Raw genomic sequence first — 4,243 nt, forward strand, 5'->3', positions numbered from 1 at the left:
ATTAAAGGCTATAAACTCTAGACTGTGGGGTAGTATATATGTAGATATATATGTATGTATGATGAAAAAATGGAAATAGAAGAAAACCTCAATTTTCCTACCTCTCTCTCATCCTCATCATGCCATCTCTCATCCTTTATCCATATGAGCTCATCTCCAGCCTACCTATTCCCTCCACGTAGAAAGATTATGCATGTTTCTACTAGCCATTGTCTCCTTAGTCTCATCCAAGCACGCACGTCTCTTTAGGATATTCTTTAGCGTGTCCTACTCCCTCACAAGCACTTCATTCTTTCTGTCACACGCTCAGGGATTACCATGACCTTTGCTCGTTCGTTACCAGCACCTCTTCTTCCTCCCTCTCACCGTGCTCCTCAGCCGAGGTGGCGAGGACCCTCCCTGTACATCGTCTCCTCCATGTCGACATCTTCCCTCATCTCTCCAACGTCGTCCAGCCATTGAGCAGCTCATCGGAGCAGCAACGCTCGACACTGAGTAGCCCACCGTGGAGTCACCTCATCAGCGTCTCCTCGCTCCTCGTCCGTTCGTCGAGCTCGGCAAGCCCCTCCTCAGCCGTGCCGAGTCTCCAAGCCGGCTGTCGACGCTCGCCTTTGTTTCTGTGTTACTGGTATCCATTCTTGCTCGCCAATCGAGCACCCCACCCACCGTTCCAGTTCCGATTCCGCTAGTTGTCGTTCGCCTCGCCATCGTCTCTTGGGTGCGTACCGAACTGTATTATTTATTTTCTTAGCACGTCGCTTCTTGCACTTGTGATTTTGATGTCGTAAGTTCGTGCTGGTGCGTAAGTGTTCAGAGGAGATTGGTCTACGAGTGATTATGGCCCGACTTGTGAACCACACCATTGGATTGGATTCTTTAATTGAGCTTGTGTGTCGCGGTCATACGGTTAGTGAAAGAAAGGAAGTAAATCGTGTAGAGTAATAAAGTACGGTGTGTCGCACATCAGATGCTCAGTAATAGTCTCAGTCAGATTCGTCGTAGTTTTCGCGAATCTCGACTCGCCTTTAATTTTGCATAGGCCTAAATTAGCTCGTTTTAAAAGTTTGGTTCAATTTGGAATGTGGTTTATTCATCATCACATCATGATCATAGCATGAATCTTTATTTTACGTGTATCGCATTGTGAAGTAATTTCTTGGAGGCTAGTTATCACCTTGAAGACTTGTGGCAATTTATTTTCTTAGTCATTGGCTCTTCTCAGCAACAAAGGCAAGCTCCGATGCATTTGTCACCTTCCTTGTGTTTACAAAATTTTATCACTTATATGTTGCATTAGGTGATAGGAGTTGATTGATTAAACTCTTGATGCATTACCATCCTTGAAAGCTTGATTACCATACCATGTTACCTGTTTAATAAAACCTAGTGATGCTTAGTCACGCCGATAGATTAAGAAAAATGTTTTTGATCTATGACTCATGTTTTTAGAAAAGAAAAATGAGTATGGGATAATGAAGGCATCAAGACATTGATGAGTTCATTATCTAGGCATGGCCCCTCTGCCAGGCACCAAAGTTATGAAATAGTTTTAGACGAGACCAGACGGTGAGCATGAAAAGTCGCCCGTCTCTGTTGATTAAGGACTGTACCGATTGTTGGCCTGCTGATCTAAGACCTTTTATCTGGCCACATACCTCGTCATGGGCAAGCCTGAACTCAATTATTCCCTATGTAAAAAGACAATCACGCACTGGGAGCTGACTGGAGAGATGGTGAGAGTAGCGTGTACCCCCTAGCAAGAGGCTGGATGGGGAGTACTGTGCTCTCGGGTGGCACGGACCTATTCATATGGTGGAGGATCCGTGGGAATGGTAGACATGTGCAAAAGAGTTAAGGGAAGCATATGTCTTGTGGTTGGAGATCCCCAGCTGGGTATTAATCGATTCGGATCGCCGTTACTTCTTGATTATGAAGACTAGATCTTCGACCTGCAGCGTAGTTAACAGGTATAGCAAAGTTTTGATTAAAAGCAACCTAGTGTAGGTCAAGTGAATGATCTAGATTAGGCAAATGCTAAATTTAGGCTAGAAGATTCAGGTAATAACCTAACTAGTGAAGTAAAACTTGGCTTAAGGATCCATTATTAATAAGCCTGCTTTTCTGCAAAAAGGAGTCCTTGATAATTGATGAGCTTTTCCTTGAGTCCCAAAGCTAGCATGCCCTTGAGAGTCTTTTTCTTAGTTGGGTAAGTCTTGCTGAGTAATTGCCTACTCAAGATTTTATTCCCTATGTTGTTGCAGGAAAGATTATAATGTCTTTGGCTTAATTAGTTACTTCATGTGGAGGTCTTGAAGCTTAGATTACTTATGTGTATCTCTTATGGAAAGGCTTTACCTTACCAAATATTGTAGTTAAGTTATGCACTTCGAGTACTATCAGGACTTGTAATAAATACATTTCTTTCTACCATGTAAAACTTGAGTTCTCGAATGTAAAGTGTACTTTGTAAAAGTCTTCCGCTCTATCTCTAATGTGTTTGTATCAAATGTAATTACTATAATATACCTATTATGTGGGAGATCCTTGGGATGATGAGTTCCAGTTGGCGAACTCGATAGCCTTGTTAAGTTACCTGGTACATGTGCACAGCTATCTGAGGCCATTAAGGCAAGGATTGGTGCATGTGGGTCTGATAACTTGGGAGGGCTGTCACAATTATGTTGACTGCACGCATTACCATACTAAAGCCGAAACTCATGTTTCCATTGTCAAAAAAAATATCCAATCCGAATCTATAATTGTTTCGAAGTCTAGGAACTTCCCCCACTGGACCCACACCAGCTCCTGACATTCTCTTGCTGCTGTTGTTGATCTCCACAGGCTTTGTTGGCGCAGGGAGTGCCACCGCCTCGGGCTCGATGGGCCTGGGCTTGCCGAGGGAGGAGTGCTACACCGGATAAGCGCCCAGTTGATGCCCTCGAAGAACGGCTGCTGCCCCTCTTCACGTAATCACGCCCAACAGACCTTTGATCAGATTCCTGCTTGCGTTGCTCGTCCTGGGATAGTCTCCGGGATCTTGAGCTGCTGGCCGACGACGTTAAACACCATGGCACGGTTTGTCTGTCCCTTGAACATTGTCTTGTCGTACATGAGCTTGTTCAGAAGTTGTCGAACAAACACCAGTTCACCGCGCTGTCGTGGCCCTCGCTACTGGCTCCTTCCAGCAGGCCTTCGATCAGGTTTAGGTCCCTGCTCGTGTTGCTCATCCCGGCTCCGGGGCAGTCTGCGAACTTGAGCTGTTGGCCGACGACATTGAACAACAGCATGGCGTTGTTCGTCTCTGCCCCTTGAACGACATCTGCTCTTGCAGGAAGATGTCGAACGTCCACCAGTCCACCGCGCTACCGTGGCCCTCGCCACCGTCCGACCGCACGACACACACTTCTGCGTGGTGCCGCCCCACGCCGCCGACATCCCCTTGTCGTCACCGCCCTCCTACTCTGTCATGCACTCATGCTCGCGATACAGAAGCGAAGGACCGGGGTGGAAGAAGAAGAGAGGGAAAAAGAAAGAGGCGATGGCAATGGATGGGGTGGATCTATGGAGAGGACGAGACAGGAGCAGGGTCATCCGGCGGGACGCGGATCAGGACCACCTCTACGAACTCGGCGAATCCAAGCGGTGATCTGCATCAGAGGTGCAGGTTTTTTTTTGTGTTTATTTTGATGACGTGACGAAGACGACTATTTGTAGCTGGATCGGATCACGACGACTAAGGGGCCGTACGGTTACTACGCAACGGAGCCCCCGGAGCAATTCCTATCCAAATTATTTCTCTAATTTATATAAGTTTTGATTAGCTGGAATAATTTCTGGTGTATTCCTGTGCAAACGAACATGGCCTAAATTCTAGCCCCTTTCTCTACGGCGTGCAGGTTGATTTCTAAAAAAGTGAAATGAAGTTTCTGTAAAAAGGGATGACGCGGGACGAAACTGATGCTTTAATATAGCAGAGATATTGGTTCGGTTTGTGTTATATAATTAAGTTGTTTTAACTTTTATAGATATATAGCTTATGTTATTTATCCAGACATAGTTATAAATATGATAAAAGTCAAACAAAATAATTTATAAGTAATTTGGAACGGTTGAAGGCAGGAGTATTGTCTTTTATGAGCAACGTAACGTACAGTCGTACACACAAACACCTATAGCTCGTTTAGTTGTAGACACTGAAGCCTAGAATTCGGAATTGGAAATGGCTGGCCCAAATTCCAGCGTT

The 4,243-nt window shown here is 45.3% G+C and overlaps 1 long non-coding RNA gene across 2 annotated transcripts; it reads left to right on the plus strand.

Moving 5' to 3' along the window:
* Positions 1-247: 247 nt before the first annotated feature.
* Positions 248-3,093, plus strand: LOC109942018 (uncharacterized). Of its 2 annotated transcripts, none has more exons than XR_002264646.2 (2): positions 248-718; positions 2,262-3,093. It is a non-coding gene; the product is annotated as an uncharacterized lncRNA (long non-coding RNA). The 2 variants fall into 2 exon arrangements; XR_002264645.1 differs by having other exon boundaries at positions 260-1,967.
* The last annotated feature ends 1,150 nt before the right edge of the window (positions 3,094-4,243 follow it).

The sequence above is a fragment of the Zea mays genome, chromosome 8 (assembly GCF_902167145.1).
Source record: "Zea mays cultivar B73 chromosome 8, Zm-B73-REFERENCE-NAM-5.0, whole genome shotgun sequence".
Taxonomy (NCBI): Eukaryota; Viridiplantae; Streptophyta; class Magnoliopsida; order Poales; family Poaceae; genus Zea; species Zea mays.